The sequence below is a fragment of the Arvicanthis niloticus genome, chromosome 6, assembly GCF_011762505.2.
Source record: "Arvicanthis niloticus isolate mArvNil1 chromosome 6, mArvNil1.pat.X, whole genome shotgun sequence".
In the NCBI taxonomy this organism is placed as follows: Eukaryota; Metazoa; Chordata; class Mammalia; order Rodentia; family Muridae; genus Arvicanthis; species Arvicanthis niloticus.
Window position 1 is genome coordinate 54,655,809 of NC_047663.1, and position 14,458 is coordinate 54,670,266.

The 14,458-nt window shown below is 42.4% G+C and overlaps 1 long non-coding RNA gene across 1 annotated transcript; it reads left to right on the plus strand.

Moving 5' to 3' along the window:
• Nucleotides 1–9,333: 9,333 nt before the first annotated feature.
• On the plus strand, nucleotides 9,334–12,372 carry LOC143442775 (uncharacterized). The gene is made up of 2 exons (XR_013111254.1): nucleotides 9,334–9,485; nucleotides 9,746–12,372. It is a non-coding gene; the product is annotated as an uncharacterized LOC143442775 (long non-coding RNA).
• Nucleotides 12,373–14,458: the final 2,086 nt, after the last annotated feature.

A 14,458-nucleotide genomic window follows, 5' to 3' on the forward strand; every position in this document is an offset into this window, starting at 1 on the left:
AGGAAGGCACTAGCTCTTCTTCACTTCCCTTTGAGGGCTTATGTTTAGGTTAGGTAAAATAAAGGAATTTGAAGCTTCATATTAGTTTGTAAGTATATCCTTTGGTAGAAAAAATATCAAACCAAACACACTTGTGACAAAAATGGAAGGTAAGATAGTCTGACATCGAGTTCTGAGCTCAGGAAACAAGTAACTTCTCTGTGTTCCAAGAACTAGAGAAAATGGCATATTTCAAATCGGAGCTAATTCTTTCCTTTTAGTTAAATTGCTCATGATTGAACAGTCCTTTTATGTGTCAAGAAAACGATCCTTTCTCCCCCTGATCTTCCATTAAAAGCAGTAGGACAATTAATCCTTCCTACTGATTAATCTGAGAATACAAATTCTTAAGTGTGTGGAACTCAAACTTAGAGTTTTCTCTAAAGACCACATATTCAAAGGGAACGTGATTGATCAAGGACACGCTTTAGAAGGCCATGCTTGAAGGCTCAGACAGCTCTAATGAGAAAAGTACAATGATGGTGGAAGAAGTGTTTGATTGGGACAAAAAAAAAAGTTTTAGAGGGGGTAGAACTTTTGAGAGGAGCTAAAGACAGATTAATTTGCAAAACAAGATGGACAGCATGCTAATGGCAAAAATAACTCAACAGACATATTTCAAATCAGTCAGCCTTAAATGGCAGGTCCCTTTGGCAAGTATTTGCTGAGGTATTTTGCACTACTAGAGGGACCTTAAAGGAGATTGATCTAGAAGCTTACACAGGTAAGAGAGACCCTCTCAGTAAGACCAGGAGTTCCCAAGGTGAAAAAAAAAATCCTTAGTATTGGCTCAGAAACCAAAGAAACAGAATAGTCTTTAAGGAAAGAAAAAAGAGACAAACTCAGTGTTATAGAGAAGGCAATCTCTATAATTGTGGTATAAACCAGTAATATATACCAGAATGTGTAATATACCAGAAAATGTGGTATAAACCAGTAGGTCAGAGGCAAGGGAGGCTCCTGACTCTATGGGAGGCAGGCTGAGCTGAGCTGAGCTGAGCTGAGCTGAGCTGAGCTGAGCTGAGCTGAGCTGAGCTGAGCTGAGCCAACTCTGAAGCAGCCTCACTAAGAGGGCAAAAATGTGCTGAGTGCTGTCTTTTGAGTTTATTTGCTCCCATGGTCAAATACAGCCTACCTAAATTCAACAAGCACATCGTGGAATGGTTCTTAATCTACTCAGGGGCTCACAGGTTTCTCCAACTCCCATTTCAGAAGAGCAGCACTCTCTCAACCGTAGCATTTATTTCATTGCTTCTCTTTGCATCTGTTTCCTCCAAACACTTCCTTGGCAGCGCCAGGGATCCTTTTGCCAGCTTCACCCCAGCCAACCACTTCCACTTAAAACCTGGATTTATGAATCCCTGATGGGCCAACAGTGTCTTGCTCACTACAGAAGAAATGGGGGTAAACAGTATTCCTTTATTCTACCCTTGGCTACCATCTTTCTTCCAGTTTCCTCAGAACCAACACATTGATTTTTGGCCTATTACAACTTTGTTATGGGAGAGTTACAAGAGAAGATTATGTTAGTTCATACAACGCTAATAGTAACTACCTTAGTTTGAGCATTTATTATACTCTTACTGGTACCAAGGACTTGACCTGGATGGTTTTGTTTAATTGGTATAAGTCTATGGCACAGGTATTTTCATGACCTCCCTCTTAAAACAGAGGAGTCCAAGCCTGGAGAGATCCCATGACTTCTCCAACCTCACACATCCTCCAATTAGTGAGGAAGTTCAATATCTGCACCTCCAACCACGATGCTACCTTAGACTCTGAAGAGGGAATCCACTCTCCCCCACACCCTGAGGTATGGGTCTTGTCTTCCCAAGCTCCTTCATGTACAATGTCCACTCGTTTCCTTTGGAAAAATTACCTCACTATGAGAGCCACCTCTGCATACATCTGTATCTGCTCCCTTACACTGCCCATAGAATGAGTCTTGGGAGCCTGAATAGCGTCCAGATCTCCAAGTGAAAAAGTTAGGGTGCTTACTAACAGGCAAGTGTTTTTAGGGGGCACTTTATATCCATGGATAAATGTAGATGTATCTACACCAGTCCATCAAACACGTGTCCAGTTACAGAAAGCCTGCCGGCATACTTACTGAATGGTTCATCAAAAGAGGGTCTATCTCCCCCATATAATTTTCTAATCAAAAATGTACATGGATGTATTTTTTTAATGTGAAAGTAGTTTGTTAGTTGTGCAGATGGGACTTATAGGATAACATTATGCTGATCACACTTTCCCGTTTGTATATATCCTTTTCCAGGTTAGGTCTTACTATGTAGCCCAGGCTGGCCTCAAACTTGGGCTTCTCATGCCTCAGGATCTTAAGGGATTGCATATGTGCATGATCATGTCTAGCTTCTATTAATAGATTTTCAAAGGAAGCTTTATGTTTATAGGAAGCTTGGACAGAAAATTCCAAATCCCTTTGAGCTCCCTCATGCTCTATCTCATTTTTCCTACTACTAACATCTCCCATTAGTGGGGTACATATATTACAACTGATGTTCCAACATCATTAAGTCATCCCTTGCTGAAAGCCATAGTTTATATCAGGCACTGCTCATTGTCATGCATGGCTTTGATCAAAATAAGTCATATAGTCTTCATTACAGTGTCACAGAGACCCTGACTGCTTTTCCAGAGACAGTGTAGATTAAGTCCATAATGAGGCCATTTTTCATGACTCTCAAGGCACCAGCTTCTGTGTATAAGTCCGTGGATCCACTGGTAGCCTGAAAAGCTAGAGTGTTCTAGTTTGGGAAGTAGTTTCCTTCTAAGGGATACTGTACAATAGTCATTCCAAGGTAATGTATATTATGTGTACCATAAACTTTCTCCAAAAACCGCAAAAATATTGATTTCTTGCCATCCATGGCACACAGGTTATGAGCCTGGGGTCGTAGATGTATACCACCTAACATCCCCATAGAGTTTGTGACATCTCAAAATCAGACACTTTCATACCCTACAGTGAAATAATAACATGCATACTAGAGAGAAATACCTCTGCCTCACTTTTAAATCAACATTGTTGCCCAAATGCAGTTTCTTAAAAGGAAAAAGGAAAGAGTTTTTGTCTTTTTGATGCATACTGAACTTTAGAGTTGCTGACAAAGGATAGTGGACCCAGGCAAAACATGACAAAACAGAAAGATGTTTTTCTTGAAAGGACAGTGGGCACACAGAGGGGCAATTGGTTTATGCCTGGAATGTCAAAAGGAATAGATAATGAGGCAGAGCTAGTGAATACTGGCAGCTGGCATACAAAATTCCTTCAAGGGTTGAGGTGTAGCTCAGTGGTAGCACAGTTGCTTAGAATGCACAAGACCTTGTCTTCAAGGTCCAGCATCACTAGGGGATAAAAATCAAGTATGGTAGTATTGAAGTTGGGTCCTATAAGAGATTCTCAAAACAAGGACATCATGAATTTCACAGGCAAATGGATGGAACTAAAAAATATCTCCTGAGTGAGGTAAACCAGATCCAAAAGGACATGTATTCACTTATAAGTGGCTATTAGCCATAAAGTACAGAATGACTGTACTATAATTGACAGACCCAAAGAAGCCAGATAACAGTGGGGGCCCAAGGAAGGATGGTTGAATCTTTCTCAGAAGGGGGAATAGATACCAGAAGTCTATGAAAGGAGGGAACTTGGTAGAAGAGGGAATGGAGATGACAGTGGAGCAGGATGGGGGGAGATATATGTAGGGAGAGCAGGAGCAAGAGAAGGTAGATTGGCTGGGGGACAATCTCTAGGACCTGCCAGAGACCTGGGATAGAAAGAGGCCCTAGAGAGTCTATGGTGACTACTCTAGCTGAGATTCCTAGCAGTGGGGAATATGGATTCTGAAGTGGCCACTTCCTGTAGCCAGGCAGGACTCCCTGTAAAAGGATAAGGACAACGACCCAACTACAAAGCCTTTGACCCAAAATGTGTCCTGCCTACAAGATGTTCAAGAACAAATATAGAGCAGAGACAGAGGGAATGGCTAACCAACAACTGCCCCAAATCAAGACCCCATAAGCAAGAACCAATCCCTGACACTATCAACGATACTCCTTTATGCTTGCAGACAGGAACCTAACATAACTGTCCTCTGAGAGGCTCCACCCAGCAGCTAATGTGAAGAGATCCAGAGACTTATACCCAAACATTAGACAGAGCTCAGGGAGTCTTACAGGAGAGTTGGGAGAAGGATTGACAAACCCAAAGAGGTCAATGACTCCATAGGAAGACCAACAAAGGCAACTAACCTGGACCCTTGGGGGCACTCAGAGACTGAATCACCAAGAGCGGGCACAGTCTGGACCTAGAACCCTTGAGCATATGTAGCAGATGAGCAGCTTGGTCTTCATGCAGTTCTCTCAACTGGAGCAGGGTTGTCCCTGAGCCTATTGCCTGTCTGCCTGCCTTTCTGTCTGTGATCCTGTGCCCCTAAATGGACAGCCTTGTCTGGTCTCAGTGGGAGAGGATGTGACTAGTCCTGCATGCCTTGATGTGTGTGTGGTGGGGGGAGGATATTTTGACACCCAGAGTGGGGTTCTTCTGAAGGTGGAATTAGGGGAGGCTTGCGTCAGGGGTACTGGGAGGAGAGGAAGAACTGATATTGGGTTGTAACTTGAATAAATAAATAAATTTAATTAAAAAAAGAAAAAAGACTCTATCTACATAGTAGTTTGTTAATAACAACTCCAACTAGAAGGGGAAACCATAAACTCATCCACTATTGTACTGAAAGGCAGGGATCAGTATGAGGTTCCATCTAGAGACTCGGTCACAAATCCCAAAGACTCCCAGCATTCAGTGATCCTGCCATGCCTTGTGTGCTATACATTTTGTACTGTAGATGTAAGAAAAAGGAAGAATAAAGACAGTGTCTCTAGAACCAATAAAAGGAAAGTAACCTTTCTACCTGCCCGCCCAGAAATCAGAAACTACTGGAAAGTGGAAGAGGAGCTGGCTGGTACAGAGGCAAGGAACTGACAAACTCGAGGAGATGCCACTGGAGGCAAAGTTTGGCTTGTTTTAAGTAGCATGTCTACTTGGGGGCAGTAAGGAGGGGCCCAGGGTGGGCTAGGGTCTATTGGGGTCCAGTTGAAATGCCCTGGGTAGGATTGGGGGAAGAGAAAGAGATGAAAGGAAGATATCCGCTTTGTTTATAGGTTGTGGCAAGTGGCACTAACATCCCAAACTGAAGTGCCTGCAAGATAGACAGGCACAGCTGGTGACCTCAGCAGAGCCTTCTGGGGACTTCTGTGGTCACAGAGCAGTTTTGCCTATCAGGCCTAGCCACAGCCCAACCCCCATGACCACCTGAATCTAAACCCATCTGAAATCATTTCTCCAAAGATTCTGATGCTGACTGACTGTGCACAGACATGCTCCCACAAGTAAAATACACTTCTTGGCACAAGACAGCGTTCCTGAACTTACCTTTATGGGGTTCACGCAGCAAGCATTCCAAGGTTTTAACCACTTGATAAAGTATATTCCCAAATATTTCCAGGTATCCTGTATCTATCTATGATGGTAACACATTCATTTTTATACTCTTTATTGAAATGTGCATGAATGCCCACAAGTAAACACATCATAAAATAAGGATAAATTTTCACCAACTAAAAATACCCAGGTCATCAGCAGCCAGATCAAAATAAGAACACTGCCGTTCTCCAGCAGACCCTTGATCATACTGAAGCTTAATACATCTTAGGAATAGGGCTACCCCAAAAATGCAATCTTTCTCTGACATAACATGATGCTAATTTTACAGTGAGCTGCTAACTTGGGTCCTGTATTCCACCATTGACAGGCTGCTATTTCCCTTTTGCTCAAAAAAAAAAAAAAATCTTTAAGCAAAAATCTGATCTGCCCCTCACTATCATTTGCATCTTTAGGCCCATCAGCAGATTCTGTTAAATGAACTGGCAAATTGGTGAGAAGCAGAGGAGATGAATCTTTATTAAGCAGCAGTGAGTGGGCAGAGAAGCTGAATATCATGTAGCAAATAAGTGGGACTGTCCCTCAGTAATTTGACTCAGGATCCTAAGTACACACCCCGGGCAGTGCTTCCCTGTTAACAGCTTCCTATTGGGTTTTGCTTTGTAAAGGTGATCATCATAGAAGAAAATGGTTTTTTCCGTTTCCTTCATTTATACTAATAGTGTCAGATCTATATTTTATAGGACACTGATAATAGTTGTCTCGTTATTCTATTTACAAATTTACATAGCAATTCTATATTTACATAGGAATACAGATCTAATATCTTTCTATATACATATACACACATAGACTCAAACAGTCTGTGCATGGTTATGTAAACGGGCTTTGAGCTGAGAGGGAGGCATGTGACCACGGGAGTAGCAAGTGTGTTTTTAAACATGAGTGGAGGACTATGGTTTTCTGATTTTGTTTCTTCTGGAATAGGGAAGACGCACTTGGAGATGGGAGTAGGTGAGCACAGGGCTGGGAAGGGGATACCAGGCCAAAGGGGAGGGAGCTTGAGAGATGGGGGAAGTTGCTCCTGTTGCTGTGGCTTATAAAATAAGAGTCAGGAAGTCCAGCTTAAGGTGGGGGACATTCCTCCAGCACCCCTTGGCTTCTTACTTGTTCCCAACGTCTGCTGGGAGAAAAGTGATTTCCACTGGCTTGCCTGCTTCCAGGTGATCCAGCATTTCCTGTTCCATTTCCTGCTACCTGTGACCATCCACTGTCTCCTGTAGTCATGTGTGGGTCCTTCAGTGTCCATGCTCATTCCACCATGTGTCTATCAGAGACAACAAACACTGGTGTATTTTCTTGGGTGTCACCTGCAGCCAAGGAAGCCTGCTGGGAGGCAACCTTGTGACTTTTCATTATGGTGAGAACATGTAAGATCTACCTTTGATTGAGTGGCACATCATTACTAACTGCAGATACTACGTGGCAGAGCACTCTTTCTAGAATCTACTTGTTAGATAACTTCAGCCTTTATTATCTATATCACTATATCTTTGACATATAAGTAAGTTTACACAGCATATGTATTTTTGCAATGAGCTTACTTCACCTTTCACACATGACAGACTACCTGAAGGATATTTATATGTGTGTGCATACATGTATATCACATTTTCTTACTTGTTTTTTATTTATTAACTTAGCAAGGGACTTTGGGTCCTCTCATATAGTCCAGGTTAGCCTTCCATTCTCTAGGTAGCTGAAGACAACCTTGAACTTCTGATCCTGCTTCCACCACCAATGTGCTGGAATGACAGGTGTGCATCAACACACCCAGTTTATGCGGTGCTGGGAATTGAACCAGGGTTTCCTGCATACTAAGTGAACACTCTACTGACTGATCTATACCTCTAGCCTCAGGCAGTTCTGTTTTGAATTATAGTGAGAAAATCCACCCCTTTTCTGAACTGGTGGTACAGTTTGTAAATGAGTAACTTTCTCATTACAACCCAATCATCATGAATCCCTTCTACATTCCCCAAGAAATGCCTGTGCCAGCAGCGATGACAACTTAAGCTTTTAAATTCTGATAGGAAAAAAAAAATTTACACAATGAAACAATTTGAATATAGAAATGGTATTGCCATTAACTCTAAAAACTGATGCTCCTCTTTTTACATACCATACTGAGGATTAAACCCAGGAGGAGAGTCTCTCCCACTCCTTCAAGTAAAGAAATTCTTTTCAATCAAAGATGGTTTCCTTTCTATATGAAATATAAACTCAATACTTTAAATGTATTACCTTTTCCTCTGCAGTACTGAAGTCTGAATCTAACCCCTTGCACCTGCTAGGCAAGCGCCACATAGGCCTACCTCAGATCTCTTACTTTTGTCTTCCTTTATTGTGTATTCTGGATAGCTGAACTGTTACAGGTGGCCTTTGACCCTTTGCTACTCTCTGCTGAAAAGGACTGTTGGCAGTGAAGCCTTTCAATGGGGGAAGCCTGCAGCTACAGCGATGGTCAAATTTCATCAGCAGCAGTCTGCACTTGAGAAACAGCAGTGATTTGGAAACTCCACGTTGGAGGTTCCTGACGGGTGGAGGCCAAGAAAAGTTTCAAATGTGCTTCTCTTAGTGGAAAAGCATGAGGGTGGCTGGTGATTGGAGACCAAGCAAATGATGGAGGAGGAGTTAGGACCGAAGAAGTCAGAGGGAGGAGGCCAGTGGGCAGGGAGAACAGTGCAGGCTTCAGGAGAGAGGATGCCGGTGGTGGGCCTCTGAGGCTTGCAGAGTGGAAAGGGAACAGGAAGCAAGAAGCAAGTCGGCAGAGAGAGTGAATCTGATGTGACAGAAAAGAACCTGATGTTGTAAAGAGATGAAAAGAAGTGCTAAGGTCAAGGGAAGCAAGATGGACAGAAAGGGGAGGGGAGCAGGGAAACTAGCTCCCAGTGGACCCACCAGCCCTCTTCTTGCCTATAGAATTTTGACCATCAAATAGCTACCATGGAAACTGGCAGGCTGAGGTGGGGGTGGCTGGATAGTGAGCATTCTCTGTCAGTTTACTGAGCCACAGAGCAGCCAAAAGTTTGGTTTCCTGACTTGTGAACAGGCCACTCTACTAAGAAAACCTAAGGCAGTTGTCTCATCCACTTATGTCTGAATCTGAGAACTGAAGGGAGAATGCTGCCTCACATTAAAGTGAGTCCATGTTCCTGATCAATTTCAAAAAAAAAAAATATTCTCTTGTGTCAGGTGTTCCAGAAATAGTACATAATAATGTTGGTATCACATATTTTGTTCTTAACTAGTGATGATTCTATCAAATGGTTGTTTTGATCAGAATAAACATTTCTTCTTTATCAATAAATGCATTAAAACATTAACAGCTTAGCCAAGAACTTAAAACAGTTCCGCTAAAACTACACTGTCCCAATGTTACTCTGGTTCATATGGAAGAGAAGTGAGTCAGCCTAAGAAATGAAAGGTATCTGCTAATACCAAAAGAAAAATGTCTTTACTCTCTACTCCTGAGCTTTCCAGTGCCCCTGTCTCTAACTCAGGCACATCCTAAGCACAGAGTGCTAAGTGGAGGGTTGCCCTTGGAGACTCAAGATCAGCCTGGTGAAAGATAGCTTGTGTTGAAAGACAAACCACCTTCATCTGGAACTTGTAAATTTGAGCTGGGGACACATTTGTCACATAGCGACCTTGCAGTAAACAGGGTGGCTGCTCCCTCAGAAATAGGGTTTTCATTGCTGTGGGGGTTGGGGATAGATCTTCTGGGTGTGGGGTAGATCTCTCCTCTGTGGCCCATGCTTCTGCCTTTTGGAAACACCTGTGGTAGGGGACTCTCACGTGGTGTTAGTGGAGATATAAGTGGAGGTCACATCTGTAAGAGGGGGACCAACATTGAAAATGCACATATCAGTTGGGCAAGCAGATCTACTTTTAGACATTTAGCTTAGTGATTTTTGCACAGGTATGTCAAATATTTAACTAGTTGAACAGGTATACAATACAGAGAGAGAGGGGTGGGGGGAGAGGGAGATTCATTGCAACAATGTTATCTTTTCATCACTGGGAGACTCAGATACATTTTGAATACTCCAACATTTTTAAATGAACAAAGGAATAGCAAATGGGTTTTGAAAATGAGTTTAAAGATACCTGTCCCAAATCCCCCACAGACACTCTGTATTTCCCAAGACATTTCATAACTGGATCATTGGACTTTTCCAGTTGCAACTGCAAGAAATGTAAACATCTCACACCTCCGGGTCCTTGAAGAGTGGATGATTTGCATTAAGAGGAATAAGGCTTAACCTCAAAGGCCAGCATCATCCCTGCAGTGATGGTGAGAGGAGAGGGAGAAGACAGCCTCACAGCCTTCCACAAGTCTACTCACTGTCGAAGCTTGCCACAAACAGCACTGGTTACGCCGGCCTCTGTGACTGCACTTAAAAAGAGAATGTGGGAGAGCTGCCAGCTGTCTCATTTGAAAACTCTTGGATTCTTTGCTAGTCTGAGCATAAACTCTTTAGCTCAGCAAAAGTTTGCTCCTTACATGAGATGAAACCATTCGGAAGAATGTATGTTTGCAATTATCGAGATAGGATTATACTTTTCATTTGGGGAGTGTGAGAAGATACTTAGAGCAGAGTCATTTAGAAATAGTTGTCCCTTGGGTTACTGTAAGAAACTGAATGGGTTGAAGACACTAGCAATACCTGTGTCTTAAGAAAGTTGGAAGGCACACTTTCATTCCCTGGCTACTTTTATCTCTTCACCTCATGTTTGTTCTAGTTTCTACTCTGTAAGTTTATATGAAATGCCTGGGGGAGGTCACATTCTTCAGGCATTTTGCGATTGATAGCCTTACATCCCCACATCCTTTATGGAAGAAATCATAAAGCCTAATAAATATAACTGAACCTGTCGGCTAAAGAGAGAGCACAAGCCTGCTACTTGCTTTCCTTTGCCTGGGCCTGGGAGCATTTAAGGATTTGTTTCAAAGAAGCTGCTGAAACTATGGAAACTTGACATCATCAGCAAACTTGCTGAGATGAAGAAGCTGGGCTTCCCAGAACACTCCCTCAGCACCTCTATCGCTGTCCACGTGCCAAGTCTCGGCAGGTCAGTCACAGCTGCCAAACGACTCTGACATAGTCGGACTTAAAATCTTACAGGCGTGCAGCTTCTGCCTGGCAGGTAAAGGGCTAAGGGGATCAAGGTACTGATTCTGTCTACCCACTTCTGAGTAGAAAGGGATTGAAGGCGATTAGTTTGTCATTGCCTAAAGTAAGCTAGATCCTGCCACCATCCATTATGTCTTCTTGTCACGCCAAAAGGAGAGAGCCACCACTTGTAAATCTGGATTCTTTCATACAGGTTGAGCTCAAAACACCATGGGTCAGTTTCTTATGTAGCAACATTTTGTTTGGCTTCTTAGGGCTTTCAAATTTAACACCATTTACTCATTAAAGGCTATATTCTCCAAAAGTTTTAGATCCACATACAAGCAAAGAAGCTAGTAATCACTTCCCAGTTGTGAACACCATATTTTTATGGTGCATGTCTACACTTGATCTTAGTCAAAAGGCTGAGAAGCAGTTAGGATTATACATTTCTTATTATTAGAAATGCCACCAGTGCATATTTATTAATAAAGTACATAGCATGTGCCTACTACTCCCAGGGTTTATTCTGAAAGTACATTAACTTCTGCTTACTCATTTTCTGTTCTGGGATGCTATAGTGCATTAAGTTATTAGGTGTCTTCAGGATTCTCTTGGCTGTGGCAGTCCCTCAGACTTCTCTTGCTTTGATGGCCCTCTTTAGTTTTGTTTGTTTGGTTGGTTGGTTGGTAGTTTTTGGTTTTTGGTTTTTTTGAGAGTCACTGCTTGCTGTATTTCACGGGGCTTTTTCCCATCACCTGAATCTCCTCATGCCTAACACAGTGGGTTTGGGGAACAAAGGGTTTTGAGGTAGCTTCATTTCATCGCCTCACCTAGCATCCCGAGGCCTTGCCACTGGACTAACGTTGACCTGATTCACCCAACCACCTGAAATCGTGCTGGGTGAGTCCACTCTGATGTGACTCTTCTCTTGTCCTTCCATGCTCTGCCTGTAGCAGGAAGTGCTATGGGCAGCTGAAGAAGTGGGAGTTACACTCCTCATCTTCGAGGGCAGAACATCTGCACAGATCACATAGAATCCTTCTGCATGAAAATTTGCATCTTTAGCACTTAGTTATTCATTTGTATCAGGGCAGATTTGTAAGCATTCATTTTTATATGTTGGGGGTGTGTGTTTTGTTACTCAGATTGTCCCAACCTTGGCCTTTGAGAGTCCTTTCCATTAGCTTCTGTGCCATCCCCTCATTATTTTGATTGATGATCATTTATTCCTTTGTTAGTCTCTTCTGACTTTCTGACATTATGAGATGCTTCAGGCTTATCTCACGTATTGGCCTTCTCAGTTGGATCTAAGTATTGCTTCATGGATCTCTGCCTGCCCTTATTAGACATGGTTTTGGAAACGACTGTCTAGATGCTAGATGTGTACTTATTGAAGGGAATTTCAATGTGTATGTGCATACTAACCTGTATGCACTGTGCTGTGCACACTAACCCATGATTCTTGTAAGTTGCATACATGAAAGTTTAATATTTGTGTTGCAAGAGCTATGGGTTTTGACAAATGCAAAGTGTGATTTGTTTACCATCAGAGTATCATGCAAAATAGTTTTCCTGACCTACGCACACATACACATGCGCATGCACACACACACACACAAAATGAGTGGACTTTTCACTGTTTGACAATAAATAAATAAAGCTATTATATCTTTTCAAAGCAAAAAAAAAGACATTCATTCTGAAGAAGGGCCATCTTTCCAATTAAAATAAATACCTATCAACATTATCTTTGTGCTGAATAGTTCTATGCCTGATTGACACAAGTTAGAATCATTTTGGAAGAGAGAAACTTAATTGAAAAAAATGCACTCACCAGATTGTCCTATGAGCAAACCTTTGGTGCATTTTGTTTGTTGATGTGAGAGGGCCCTTGTCATTGTGAGTGGTGTCATCCCTGGCCTGGTAGTCCTGGGCACTATAAAAATGCAAGCTGAGAAATACATAGGGAGCAAGCCAGTAAGCAGTACTCTTCCATGGGCTCTGCATCAGTTCCTGCCTCCAGGTTCCTGCCTTAGTTCCTGTCCTGGCTTCCCAGGATGACGAAGTAGAAGCTGTAAGACAAAATAAACCCTTTCCTCCTTGAGTTGCTTTTGACCATGGTGTTTTATCACAGCAGTAGAAATCCTAACTAAGACAATCTACAGCCTTCTTATTCCTTTTACACTCATGTAAATGTTTCTTTTTTCTATAGCCTAAAAACAGAACAAACCTCAAACACACAAAAACACCCGTGATTTGCATCCCATCTCATTCAAAGGGTGGAAGTGATTTCTAACTTCTAAGTACTAGATATCATGCCCAACAGATTTGAAATAGCAGTAAGTTCTCCCAAGATGCTACCTGGAGACCTCTAATGCCTACTGTGCTCAAAGGCAGTCCACTAGTGGGCAAAATCAGCTTTGTAGGGAACATGATCCTTCCTCAAGCCACTAGATCAGAATCTGCATTTAACAAGAACCCTAGTAACCTGCATGCACAGTAAAACCAGCGCCATCACCTGGCCCTCTTAACTCACATTTAGAGTAGAAAAAGGTCGTTTGCAAAATTCTTTAGAAGGGAATAGGAATAGTGTTTTCTGACATCATTTTATCTCGATACATAATTTTTGGGATTTTTTTCTCTCTTTTGTCTCCCTTGCCTTTCCCTTTCTTTCTTTTCCCTTTTCTTTTTGTAGACAGAATCTTACTCTGTAGTCAAAGCTTATCCTCCATCCATGATCCTCCTGCCTGAGCTCTCACACTCTGGGACAGAGGCATGCAGCACTGACACACCTGTCCCATTTCTTATGGACAATACATAACCGATGCATCCGCTAATGCGAGTGGTCAGCCCTGTGACTTTACTCCCTCTGTTATTGCTTGCAGCTATTTGTGTAAATACCTGTGCATGCGGCCCAGTCTTATCTTACTTTCTGCAGGGAGAGAGCAGAGATCAACAACCTGTGAACTTGCAGATTCAGTTAAAGGAGCTCATGTCAGCTCCATTCAGTGTCAATGTTAATGACAGCTTTGGAGATGTAGTTATAAAATAAGAAAATATATTGAGTACGCAGCATAAGCCTGAAAAATGAAATGTTCCATAGTGGAACAGAAAGCATGAATCTCTAAAATTAACTCCCATATATGGATATTTGATTACTGTCCATGTCAGGTCCTGAACTGTAAATCATGAGTCCCCAGAGATAATGAGCTGTCAGCAGATTGACAGGGGGTAACAATTGAGATACATTTCTACATCTTTTTAACTGGATTTTAAGGAAGGTGCTACAGTAGAGTCACCAACTTCCCCTGCTTGCCTTCTTCCGGAGCTCCTTGTCCTCTGAATTGCTGATGTGCAGACTTTGTTATGGAATTAAAACCGCCTATAGAATACTCAGTGGTGGCTCTGGCTTTTCTTCTCCTCTACTCCCCTGAGATGTGGCAACCACAGACATCTCCAGACATTGTCAGTGTTGGATGGAGAAGGGAACTGATCTCCTGATGAGGGTAATTCCAGAAGGTCCCTGAGCATCTCTGCCAACGTCATGGTCATGTGATGTTCTCGAATGTTGAACTTGGGAGAATTGGTCACTTATCACATGGGCTTGGCATTTGATACTTCATAGATGTTTGTGAGTGATCCATCATCTACCTTGTAGGTACACCTCATACAGAAGTTTCTTACAGAGAATGGCAGAAGCCACTACCACGTCCACCTTAGATGGTTTAAAAGACACTGTCACAAGCCTGTTCACAAAGAGAAAATGATGACCTCA